The following is a 13,481-nucleotide window of genomic DNA, read 5'->3' as shown; positions in this document are numbered from 1 at the left end:
CGTTAAAATCAAATTTATATGCATAATCTTATCAGAATTAATCAAATTATGTGCAGAGTTAAGTATTATATTTTAGAGACTACAATTATACATTTTTGTATGTGCAATTTCAAGAATTCCAACAGTTTGCTATAGAAATTAAGTATGCTTGTTCCAAGAAAAACGACAATGAATTTGTCATGTTGAAGAAGTCAAGATAGATAGTTTTCACCAAACGAATAACGAACATATTTTAATGGTTAACTGACCATGGACTTTATTTGTGAGAGAAAGGCCACTCTATTCTCTCCTTCTATCTTATACACACTCGCTCAATAAAACGGGCTTGAAGTGTAAACACAGAGGCATCAAGTAAATCTTGGAAAGCAGTAATGGATTACTGCTTCAGGTCTCTCACCAGAGTATCAATTTCCACCATTGTTCTCGCCATCTTGCTTTCTTCATTCAGTTTCACTTGCACATGTATGAATCTTCTTTACATTCAAGCTCTTGAAGTTTCACTTATGGGAGGGTGTATTGGTACTCCTTTTTGTCCCACATCGCTCACAAGAAGCTGAGTGTGGGAGATTTCACTGAATAATGACAAGTTTCTCCAAGCAAGGGCTGTCTTACTCAAGATTTAAATAAGTTTTCATGAGCCTTACTTTTTCTTGTTAATTTTCAGAATCCTATGATGCACATGCACTCAACCCGAATGGAAACATCACAATCAAGTGGGATATTATGAGTTAGACCCCTGATGGCTATGTTGTAAGCATCAAAAACAACTTCTTTCACACTTTTAAAGTTCATAATTACCAATAACATACTTACATTCAAGGTCTTTTATTTATGCAGGCTGTTGTGACAATGTATAACTTCCAGCAATATCGCAACATTTCATCACCAGGGTGGACATTAGGTTGGACATGGGCTAAAAAGGAGGTGATATGGAGCATGGTGGGCAGTCAAACCACCGAGCAAGGAGACTGTTCAAGATATAAAGGTGCAATACCACATTGCTGCATGAAAACTCCAACTGTTGTTGATTTATTACCAGGAACCCCTTACAATCAACAAATTGCAAATTGCTGCAAGGGAGGTGTCATTAGCTCGTGGGCCCAAGATCCTAACAATTATGCCAGTTCATTCCAGGTCAGCGTGGGTGTAGCCGGAACCACTAATAGAACAGTCAAACTACCCAAGAACTTTACCTTGCTTGCACCCGGCCCGGGCTATACGTGTGGACCCACTTTTGTTGGTAAATCAACAAAGTTTATTACTCCAGATGGAAGAAGAGTAACTCAAGCTATGAGTAAGTATACTGTTTCTTTTTGAGTTAATAGGAATCAGTTAAGCACTTAATATGGACAACTACATATGTTTTTGACTTAATCAGGATATAGCGACTTAATATATTAAATCATTAATGGCTTAGGGGCGCTATTTGATAGTTGCTTATTGAGTCATATCTGAGTTAGACATAATCCTAATACGACTCATGTATCAGGGAAGCCATGACCGAGTTAGAGGCTTATAAATGTGATATCAAAAGTTTGACCGAGTCAGCCTTTTACCAGATCCGGTAAAAGGCATATCAAACAACCCATTAATCTGTTATGATACTAACCCTTACCTATCTGTCCGTTTTTTCTTCCTAACCTGTAAAAGGTGATATATATTGTTATAATATTGTAATTGATTAATATTGTAAAAAAAGAATTAGAATGTAAGATGAAATGGTTTTATAATGTCATTTTAGACGGTTTACTCAATCTAAAAAAGATATAAACCGTATTATACAACACTTTATCATCACTTATTCTATCACTTTACCCATATATGACTTAATGGGGAAAAAATAAACAACCCCTAAGATCAAATTCCTAGATCACTAACTAGTTGTGTTTGGTGTGCATAAGATAATCCACGATAAGACCTTTTCACAAGTTTTTTTTAAGCCAAAAAGTTATTAAAATTTTAGAAAGCTATTGGAGGAGCTTTTTGAAATTCACTCTTTTTCAAAGAGATTGTTAATTAACAAGCTCCAGCCAATAGCTTTTTCAATGAGTGTATTGGTCCTATTATTTTTCAACCAATTATAATTAAACAACGTATATAAACATTCAACAAAAAACATATTGGAAAAACTTTTATATTGTGGGAGATATAATGAGCTTTTTTGTTTTAAGTTTTTTCTGAAAAAACCATCATGTTGTGGATGCTCTAAGCTAGCTTATTTTTGGAGGTTATTGCAATGTAGTGTTTGGTGACACCACTAAAATAGCTCATAAGCTAGCTTTATAAAAACTATTTAAGACAACTTATTAATACGCTCATGGGGATTTTCACTCATGTTTTCCAAATATACCCTTCTACACTCATTTCCTGTTAATGTCTTTTTATGTCATTTGACATTTATCATCTAGCTTATATGCTAGTTTTTACCAAATGCTTATACTTTATGGACTAGTTTATTAACTACCAATTAGCTTATCAACTACTTTTCCAAACACAACCTATATAGATTTTAGAGTAAATTATGGAATTGACCCTTGTGTGATTTGGTGGAAATAGTTGGTTCAAACCAATTTCTGTTTGTGTTGCATGGCTCATACTTGTGGGTTTTTTTTTTTTTTTTTTTTTTTTTTCTTCTTCAGTTTTGGTCCTTCCAACTAATATAACCGTTAAATTTGTATAAAATGACAAACTCACCCTTTTTTTTGTCTCGTTTTGGCAGTGACATGGAACGTTACATGTACATATTCACAACTATTTTGGGATACTGGCGTTTAAAGACATACTTTTCCGCGTGTTTGGGAGACACTACTTAAAGACATAATTTTCCGAGTGTTTTGGAGATACTACTATATGAACTAGAAATTTAAATTTATCTAGGATGTTATGTTGCAAAGTTGAATAAGAAAGATATGGTTTTTTTAAAAGAAAAAATAAAGAACTTTCAAAATTGGGTTAAAATTTAAGGGATGTCCAATTATAACAATGTGATTCAAATACATTGCATATACATTTAAAAGTATAATGTTTTAAGAAAGCATGTATAAGTACAATGCTATAATTGAATGGTTTCATTTAAAGAATTAGATGTGAACTTTCGATTTCTTGAATGGTTTCATTTAAAGAATTAGATGTGAACTTTCGATTTCTTGTTGCATGATTGCAGTTATATTTTGAGAATATAACTTTATATTTTTTTTCAAGGAAAGCTATTATGCATCTTGGGATTTTTTTCTCTTTTTACTGTTCGATTGCAAAGTCCATTTATTACTAATTTTGTTTTTCCCCTTCGTTTTTCATGGATATTTAAAAAATTATAATATTAGGTGGTAATTGATGATGGTTTTGGAAGATTTTAAGGGTTTTCTGAAATTTGCTTTGCTTTGACTTTTGTGAAATAGAAATATTGTGAATTTTAAATAAATCAAATTAATCTTATAACATATTGAAACATCAAACATATTTATAACTTAAATTAGCCATCTAAAATGTCTGACTATTGGCATTTTTAAAAGAGATACCTAAAATTATCATATCTCTATGGAGACTTTTGGTTGGCTGAAGATTTTGAGAATTAAATGGAAATGAAATCCAATTCCATCGTATTCTCATGTTGGGTTCAAGATTTGATAAGGAGTTGGATTCCTAAATGAAAAGAACGATTCCATCAAATGAAGGAAAGTCCATTCAATAATAAATAGGGTGGAGTTAAATTCTTTTTCTTGAAGAAATTTTAAGATTACCATAGTACCCTATCTTTTTTATTACCATCAGCCACCATCACCACCACCCCCACCCACCGTCGCCACCACCATCCACCATCATCACCGCCACCATCACCACCCCTCCGCCTCCATCACCACAACCCACCGCCACCACCCACCACTAATGTCACCTCCACAATTTATTATTTTTATTATATATATATATATATATATATATATATATATATATATATATATATATATATATATATATATATATATATATATATTAGGTGTGAGACCCGTGTATTATATGAGTTGATTTAAAAAAAATTAAACATTAAAGTGTAAACAGAAAATATTTTTAATGTGAAACTTTAAAATAAAAAAGGAAGAAATGTATTTATTGCAATTTAATATCGTATATATATATATATGATATTTAATATTTTACATATATAGTATATGATTTTAATTTTAAAAATTAAAACAAACCAAAAATTGACAAGTGGATAATATTTATTTCAAAAATACCACAAAATGACAAGTGTCAAAACTCATGAGAGATTGACATGTGGCAAAAAAAATCTTCATTTATTAAGGAGGATATATATATATATATATATATATATATATATATATATATATATATATATATATATATACATATAAATTATAAAACAAAGTAAAATAACCCCAAAAAAAAAACAAGGGCAATTCTTTCATTTTACATTATTCCAATAACATTTTCTGCAAACCAAACAAATATGGAATTGCATTCTAATTCATTTCATGTCAGATAAACAGAATATAAAATTAGATTTCAATTTATGTTCCAATTCATTCATAAACATTATGTGAACCAAACTTCACTTTAGATTTAACTACCAAGATATTCACCCCCAATAACCGTTTTCTTAAATGATTTTAGGAAATAACCATATTTTCTTTACTTTCTTTGCAGATAACTATCTATTTTAACAATTGGATTTTTTTTTTTATTTTTGAAGTTCTTTCTTTTTCTCTGAAACATCCCTCATACGAGTGGTTTTTAAAATAGATTAATAAACCAAAATATTTTAAATTTAATAATCCAAAAGTTTTAATGTGCGAAAAAGAGGTCCTAAAAACATCATACAAAGTTAATGTTTCTGAGGATGAATCTACTAATAAACAACACATGGTCCAAATGAACCACACAATATGTCACCTCCAAAATAACCTTGCATTCTTCTAGACATCTTACTTTATGATATTCAATATAAGCATTGGCAAAATATAGTTATGCAATAAAATGTCCAGTGGGATTGACACATTTTAAGTAATGAACCAAACCTCTAAAATTAATTTAAAATCAACAAAAGACTAGATATTTAATAATCTCAAGATTAATGTACTATATACCAAAATACAAAATGGGTTTAATGATTCATACCTCAACAACAAAATGGGTTTAATAATTCTCAATCCAAAATCTAGGGTATAACTTAATCTCCAAAAAAAGGTTATAAGAATCCAATTATCCAAGATAAAGGATATATGAAAGATTGTTAAAATCATGATCATGGTCGTAGGATCATACGATCCTACAATCTTACCTAGGTAAATCAATCTCGATCATTCTAGATCGTTTTTTTGGGTCGGATCGGAGGATCGAATAGTAAGTCGTAGTACAAATCGATCGTAACGATTTACTTTTTTTTAACAAATTTCTAATTATTTGTCGAGACTAACTGTGTGAATCAAATATGAATCTTGTAAGATCCTTTTTGATTTTTTATTGTTAAATTATGTATTAGAGATGCATTTTTCATGTTTTAAATTATTTAATGTTAGCATAATGGGTTACTGGCCAATGGAAGTGGAACATCTGAAAAATCACAACAAATTTAAACTTTTTAAATCAACTCATTTACAAATAAAAGTGTCTACAAAACCATTGTTTTGTAATCATTGTTCAAAACATAGTTTCCCAAGATCAAAAACATAAAATCAGGATGTGTACGGTCACACCTTCGCCTTCCAACAATCCTCAGAAGTACCTGAAACACATAACATAAACGAACAAGCATGCTGGGTCTAATCAGTCATCGGACTGGAATACCCTCGGGTCCACATCCATCGGGTTGGATTACCCCCTCATGGCTCAATCAATCATCGGACTGGAATGCCAACATACAACAGGTCCACTCAGTCATCGGACTGGAATACCAATATACAGCGGGCCCACTCAATCATCAGACTGAAATACCCTCGGGTCCACTGAGTCATCGGACTAGGATACCCCCGGTCTGTTGACTCACGCACAAAACAGTAAAGTCTCAACCCAACCCAGTATGTCGACATATAACAAATAACAAAAATAATCAACAGATAGATAATCATGCAGTCAGGGATCACAGGTAGTCCTACAGATCTATCGGTCTACGCATATCAGCAACTATCATATAATTGTACATATCTATCCCATACTAAGCATATCATAAATCAATGTATAATAGGATATCAATCAAATGGGTCGGCTTTGGTGCCTTCGACCCGTAAGTACAGTGGGGAAAACTCACCTTACAGTCTGAACAATAGCTAATGAGGTCCCTATCCATCCAAATGACCAATTCTCAAACACAATCCAAATATCCAAAATACCCCTAGGTCGAACTTGGTCAAAGTCAAAGTCAAAGTCAAGAAAAGTCAATCCAGACAGAGTACGCCCCGCGTACTTGGCTCATACGCCCCCACGTACTCGTGATCCAGATCAGGGCTCCCTTAGGCCTACGCCCGGCGTACAACAAGCTACGCCTAGGGTACGTAATGGCTTAACAACTTCATTCTGAGGGCGTAATTCCTTAAGTCACTACGTCAAACTTTCATTCTTATCCCTAAATAGCATCCCAAACCATAAAGTTTCCAACTTTATGGTTCTACATGTCTAAATCAAGCACAACAACAAAACCCTAACTTATCTTAACCTCTAAAGCTCTTAATGGCTTCCATGAAGGGATCTCAAGGGTCAATATCATATTTTTATGACTCGAGACATGGAAATACGTCCAAATGGACAGCCCAAACGTTCTACAACATGTCATGCACAAGAAAGGCCATATTTGGGGACAAAAGCTCATATTATCATCAAGTAACTAGATCTAGAAACTTAATCATCAAGGTGGTAACTTTTTACCTTCTGGGGATGGGGAATGAGGCAAGACTTCCAGATCCAATATTGCTTCTAGCTTCTAGGGTTCGCCACCACCTCCTTCCTTCTTTGGAATACACAACACCCTCAAAGTTCTCAAAATGCAATAAAGAGAGCTGGAGTTTGTAAGGGAACGTCTCAAATAATAGAGGATGGGAATTAGGTGAAGAAATATGACTTAAGGATCAATAAATAGGGACCAAACCCTTAAGATTAGGGTTTTCGTCCAGACAGAGCATGCCCTGCATACTCTGGGAGTACGCCCAACGTACTCTGAACGATGGCGTTCCCATAAAGAGGCCTTATTCCCCACGTACCATGTTGGTACACCCAACGTACTTGTGTTTCATACAAAAATACAACAATGCTACTATGGGCCATTTTTCAATCCTTTATTATCCCAAGGGCCAAGATGCAATATAATTTAAATATATGGTCAAAGTTAGAAGTATCTCATCATTGGGATGTTACAATTCTCCCCCACTTGAACTAGACTTCAACCTCGAAGTCGGTTGTGGTGAATAACTCAGGATAATGCTCCCGCATCTCAGCCTTTGGCTCCCAGGTCCACTCGGAGCCTCTCCGATATCGCCACTGAAACTTTACCAAAGGTATCTCCTTGTTGTGTAGGACCTTCATCTTTCTCTCTAATATAGCCATCGGCCTCTCAATATAATTCATGCGCTCATCGACCTGAATATCATCCAAAGGGACCACTGCCTCACCGTCCAACACACACTTCCGCAACTGAGAGACATGGAAAGTGTTGTGGATCTGCCTGACCTCACTCGGAAATTCCAATCGGTAGTCTACCCTAACTACCCTGGCAATCACACGAAACGGACCAATATACCGGGGGCCCAATTTCCCCCTCTTCCTGAAGGGTATCACACCATTCCAGGGTGAGACCTTCAGTAGCACCATATCGTCGATCTGAAACTCCAACTCCGATTGGCCCCGGTCGGCATAACTCTTCTGCCGACTCTGAGCGGTCTGCAGTCTCTGTCTGATCTGTTGAATAAGCTTCATGGTCTAAAGGATTACTTCGGTCATTTTCATGACTTTGTGACTGACCTCCCCGCAACAAACCAGGGTACGACATCTCCGACCATACAAAAGCTCATAAGGCAGTGCACCAATGCTGGAGTGATAGTTGTTGTTGTAGGCGAACTCCACCAGAGGTAGGTAGGAATCCCAACTCCCACCAAAATCTATAACACAGAACCACAATATATCCTTAAGGGTCCGAATGGTCCGCTCACTCGGACTGTTAGTTTGTGGATGTTAAGTTGTGCTGAAATGTAGTCTCGTACCCAGCTCTTCGTGGAACATCAGTTAGAATCGGGAAGTGAACCGAACATCTCAGTCTAATACAATGGAGACCGAAACCACATGCCAAGCAACAATCTCCCGAACATATACATCGGCCAACTTTTCGGTCGAAGAGCTCTCCCGGATGGCCAAAAGTGGGGACTCTTGGTCAATCAATCGATCCACAATGACCCATATAGCATAGAATCCCTTGGCAGTCTTCAGTAATTTGGTAATGAAGTCCATGATGATATGTTCCTACTTCACATGGTAACCTCCAAAGCCTGCAGCTTGTCATGTGACCTCTAATGCTCGTACTTAACCATTCTACAAGTCAAGAACCTCGCAATGTACCAAGCAATCTCCCTCTTTATACACTGCCACCAGTAACTCAATCTCAAATCTTGATACATCTTGGTGGATCCTAGGTGTATAGAAAAGCGAGATTTATGAGCCTCCTTTGACACTATCTGCCTGAACCCACTAGAAACTTGAACTAAAACCCGGCCACACCGGGTCAACAACCCCCGACCATCGGTGACAAACCTGTCGATCTCGCCTTTGATCCTCTCATGTTTCTAGTTCTCCTTCTTGACTCCCTTTGACTATGCCCCTCTGATCAGATCTAAAAGTGGGGAATCAATGGATATATGCATACACATCTCTCTCACTGAAGATCTAGCCGACTTGTGGCTCAAAGCATCCGCTACCACGTTTGCCTTACCCGGATGGTAAAAGATTTTACAGTCATAATCTTTGACCACGTCTAGCCACCTGCGCTACCTCATGTTCAGGTTCGGCTGGTCCATAAGATACCGTAAACTCTTGTGATCCGTGTAGACGGTACAAAGGACCCGGTAAAGATAATGTCTCCAAATACCTGGCACTAGATCAATCATGAACTCAACTTGTCTCTCGAGAGGTACAATGGGTAACAACTTCGGGAATACATCGGCAAACTCCCTAACAACTGGCATATCTAAAACCGAGACTTGCTCCCTCACCCAAGTATCAACCACATAAGTCAGATAACCCGCACACCCATGCTGAATATACCGTCGAGCCTTGCCTGCCAAACAAAACCCTGAACCAACCCTGGTACCCTCTCGATAAATAACCAATTCTCCCCCACTTCGGGTTCGAACTACTACTCGCTGACCCTCGCAATCGATCATGACACCAAACCTGCTTAGCTAATCCCTCCCCACAATCACACATACATCCTCCATGGGAATAGAGATCAGATCAATCGGGTAAGGCACCCCCGAACATCTCCAATACACAGCCCCGACATACACTGGATGCAGAAACCTCGTGTTCGTTGGTGATAGAAACCTGTAACGGACACTCTAACTCCCCAATAGGCATACCAAACTCCCTACTAGATAATGGAGCCTGCTGATGGCAATCCCTCTCAATATGGCCATGCCTGCCATATTTTAGGCATCCAGAAGAAGATCAGAAAGCACCATCATGAAGCTTGTCGCACCTCCCACAAGTGTGACCCCTCTGACTCCCAGATCTAACATCAGCAGCCTTGAACCGCTTTGGCGCAGGCTGTGACTGCGTCTAGGCCTGCCTCTACTCCCTCATTTGGAGCTCCATCTCGATCTCCCCCCGCCTAGCGGCCTCCTGCAACTCCACCGGTGAACCATAGAATTGTGTAGACACGAACTGACGAATATTCTTCTTCAGCATGCTCAAGTACCGGGTCATCTGATGTAACGACTGTATGTTCGGGCTAGACATTTAACGAATTTCGTTACGACTATTCATTTTATTTAAAAAGATTAAAACCCTCGAATAGGATAATTTTTCTTTGTACGCTTTACGGGTTATATAAAAATACTTATTTATTATATATGTGTTATGTGGACAAATATTATAGGTATATAATATTTGTATAAATCTTTTTATAAAATTATCGAAGAGCGATAAAATAACATCTTTTTAAATAGAATATTATTTTGGATAAATAATCTTAAAGAAAGTTGTAGCGGCCCTGAAATCTTACTATGTACGTTATAAGATGTATTTGGTATAAATACACTCAATGGTGAATCCAAGTAGAGAAACAATATTTTTGTGTTACATCCATTGTTCAACCATAATTGTCATGTATATTTTATGATGTTGGTTTTCGATTGTTAAATTTATATAATCGTCAAAAAAATATAATACTAATATATATATATATATATATATATATATATATATATATATATATATATATATATATATATATATATAAAACGAATCAAATCTTTTATATAATGTGGGTCATTTAATTTATTGATATTGTTTATTTTTTAAGAAGAAAAGGGAGTGATTTGGGGATATTTTAAGGCAGTTTCTATACGTACCCCTTCCATGTAAGGGGAATAGTGTTTTGTGTACCTCTCATTGTGAGTGGAGGGGTACTTATACCACAACCTTATTTTAAAGGTTGAACGCTTAAGTGTTTGACTAACCAATTAAAAGAAAATTAAAATTAATAATAAAAAGAATGGAAGTGATAAAATGGTATGTGTTCATCATATAATGCATACATTTGGTAAGGGTACGTGTCCATCATCTACAAATAACTGTACGCTTTCATTTTAGTGTCAAATTTCGAAGTGTACGTGTTAAGTTGTAAAGATGACATATAATGACTAAGCCTTTGATATTTTATGGAGTAACTAATAAGAAACTTGAGTATAAATAGAAGCTATATTCTGTTATTTTGAATCACAATCAAATCATAAGTAATGATTTTAGGAAGAATATGAATAATTTCTCCACCTAAAGTTCCGAACGTTCAAGCGGTGACCGGTAGATAAAGGAAGTGCGTAATGACACCGATTACGAGGATACGCTTATAGAACGAGATAAAGTTTTGGCAATATAATAAGTTGGCAAGCAGTGTTGAGCTTGGAGCCACGATAGTTTCCACTAACTAGTCAAGTGAGTGGATAGTTACTTTCAGCTTACACATAGATATAAGTATTTAAATGCTCAAATGTTATATGTGCTTATTACTTATATTTACAATACTTGTGTTCTACTTGGCTTACTTAGTTGAACCGGTTTTTGATAAAATACTAAATTATTTATTTTATCGTATCTTAAACATATTGGGTAGTGATAGGGTGTAAAAGGTGAAATAATAAAAGGGTGAGGGCGTCCAGGTACTATTGTACCAATGGTGAATTGTCATTTAGCAGGGTATAGATGAAAACCATGAACTATTCTAGACATTCCAATGGGAACACTAACAGGTTCGCAACATGTAGGTGTTAATGAACGATGTGTTCATTTGGTGTACTCTATCCTCCCATGGTTGCGTTATTGACATATATTGCTAAGGAATCCCTGAGGCAACAATGTCTATCGTTGCTCATAGGTGGTCTCTTGAGATCATCATTATAGAACTGGAGATTAAGATTAACGGGAATGGGTAACTATGTTATTTGTTTATGGTGAAATGTATAATTAAAACATAATAATTATATTATTATGATTAAAAACCCTATGTGCTCATCACGCTTTCTCAAGCTTGACCCACTCTGTTTCTTTGTATCACAGGTAGTGACGTAAGAGCACAGGTGTGATAAGTGTAAATCTGGAGTGAGATTTAAAGGAAAATAGGTCATTAGAATAATAAACTATTGTAACGCCTGTAATATTTTGTTTATGCTTATGTTGCTATATTGACCATGACATCTCAAGGTTTTTAACTATAAATGAATCGCATTTCCTCAGAAATGCTTTGATAATGATATTGCCATATTTTTTGAGACAAATTCTGAACTATTACTCTTTTGAAAAGAAATCTTTGATTTGAATAAGCATAAACAAATCGGTCTTTTTTTGCCATGAAATTGGTGATATCACAGTTGATATTAGAAAATTAGTTTAAGCGAACTAGGAATTGTGAGAATTTCTAGAGTTAAACTTAGATTGCTAAGTGATGATGGTGAGGTGTGTGTTTAGTATACTTTAGGTTGGATACCTAAATTAATATTAAATAGACACAAGCACTAAAATATTTTAAGGTATTTGCCTTAATTAATATTATGTGCTAATAGAATCGTTTTATAGCATGCCTAACTTTGAGTACCTTACTTGCTATAATGTGCACTAGCATACTTTAAAAGAGATGCCTTATATGCTAATATGTGCTAAATGATAAACAATATAGCATGCATTAGGTTACTTACCTATATAGATATTACTTGAGTAAGTTTAAGGTTTGTTGTCGACCTTGGTTTAGAAGAGGAATTTTTATGTGTCTAGGATTCTAAATGTTTAATTATTGTATTAGAACTGGCATGAAAATTTTTGAGGTGATAATGAGACTTACGATAGTTAACATAGATAACTTCGTAAATGAACAATCGAGAGATATCTTAAAATAATACCAAGAGAGTGATACCGTACCTTTTGGGTACGTTTGATGATAGTAACTTTGGAGGAGTCTTGTACATGTGAAGTACACTTTCAACTGGTGGGGAGACAAAAATTTGGTGTAATCCATGAAGTCATCCCACCGGTAGGCGTAACTACCGTCGACTAGATTGAAGCAGCGATTGCTTACGGATTCAGAAGAACTGAAAATGGTGATAAATACTTTGACAATATCGAAATTGATGTTGTGAAAGATTTTGAAGAATTCAATGAAGATTAAAGGAAAGTCTAACAAAGTTTTCAGACTCAATAGGCCAAGACCTTGTCTAACGTTGTAATGTAGTATGGAGTTCGAGTGGTGTGTTAAGAGCTGATCTATACCCTATACAGGATGCTCAGACTTAGTATTTAATAATATTGAGTGACAATTGACTTCTATCACATCCTTATGAAATTTCTATAGTGTTTTAAGCCAACTTTAACATACATGATTAGGGTGGTGAAATGAGTCATTGTGTGGTGAAAGGTTGAGTGACTTACTTTTCTAAGTAAGGTAGAATGCTTAGCTAAAGAAGAAATACACCCATAGTATTGCACGAGAAGAGATGTTGTTAGGAACGACAAAGAGCCAAGTTGAAGCTAGTAGAACATGTTGAGATGCAACTAAAATGCAGACTTCCTATGAAGTAGATTTATAATATACACAAATGAGAAGCAAACTTTATAAGATTAATGACTATGTCATGGAAGGATGATATGCATGAAAAGTTACATGAGTTAGAAGATGATACGGGTAGTTGGAGACCGTTTGTCTCCATACCGCTAGAGTAAATTATGGTTTAGTGTGACTTGTAGAGTGGGAACTACCCGGGAAAGAATTTTCGTGA

General features: G+C 35.6%; 1 pseudogene; it reads left to right on the top strand.

Moving 5' to 3' along the window:
- The first annotated feature begins 229 nt into the window (after positions 1-229).
- On the top strand, positions 230-3,044 carry LOC111876735 (protein COBRA-like; annotated as a pseudogene).
- Positions 3,045-13,481: the final 10,437 nt, after the last annotated feature.

The sequence above is a fragment of the Lactuca sativa genome, chromosome 2 (genome assembly GCF_002870075.4).
Source record: "Lactuca sativa cultivar Salinas chromosome 2, Lsat_Salinas_v11, whole genome shotgun sequence".
Taxonomy (NCBI): Eukaryota; Viridiplantae; Streptophyta; class Magnoliopsida; order Asterales; family Asteraceae; genus Lactuca; species Lactuca sativa.
The sequence above is the reverse complement of the archived record's forward strand: the minus strand, read 5'-3'. Positions and strand labels throughout refer to the sequence as shown.